Genomic DNA, 525 nt, shown 5'->3' on the forward strand with positions numbered 1-525 from the left:
GGTTGCACGTTTCTCAAAGTTTCTTATTTTTTATGACGAAAAATAATTAGTTAAATTAATTTTACTTTGTTCTCTCTTACAATTAATATTATCTTCTTCACTTTCTTCCTTATTTCGTTTCTTCTTCTTCTTCTTCTTCTTCTTCTTCTTCTTCTTCTTCTTCTTCTTCTTCTTCTTCTTCTTCTTCTTCTTCTTCTTCTTCTTCTTCTATTAGGTGGTCCACTCTTTCTATCCCATCGTTGCAGTATCGGCACTTTGGGTCTACACCATTATTATTATTATTATTATTATTATTATTATTATTATTATTATTATTATTATTATTACTGGTGTTGTTGTTAAGGCGGTGAGCTGGCAGAAACGTTAGCATGCTGGGCGAAATGCTTAGCAATATTTCGTCTGCCGCTACGTTCTGACTTCAAATTCCGCCGAGGTCGACTTTGCCTTTCATACTTTCGGAGTCGATAAATTAAGTACCAGTGAAACACTGGGGTCGATGTAATCAACTAGTCCCTTCCCCCAAAA

At 34.7% G+C, this 525-nt stretch overlaps 1 protein-coding gene across 1 annotated transcript in view; it reads left to right on the plus strand.

The window, feature by feature from the left end:
- The window catches only part of LOC106877995 (glycine receptor subunit alpha-3), a 53,073-nt gene that overhangs the window by 36,170 nt on the left and 16,378 nt on the right, over window positions 1–525 (plus strand). The gene's annotated exons all lie outside the window — the stretch shown is intronic.

The sequence above is a fragment of the Octopus bimaculoides genome, chromosome 13, assembly GCF_001194135.2.
Source record: "Octopus bimaculoides isolate UCB-OBI-ISO-001 chromosome 13, ASM119413v2, whole genome shotgun sequence".
In the NCBI taxonomy this organism is placed as follows: Eukaryota; Metazoa; Mollusca; class Cephalopoda; order Octopoda; family Octopodidae; genus Octopus; species Octopus bimaculoides.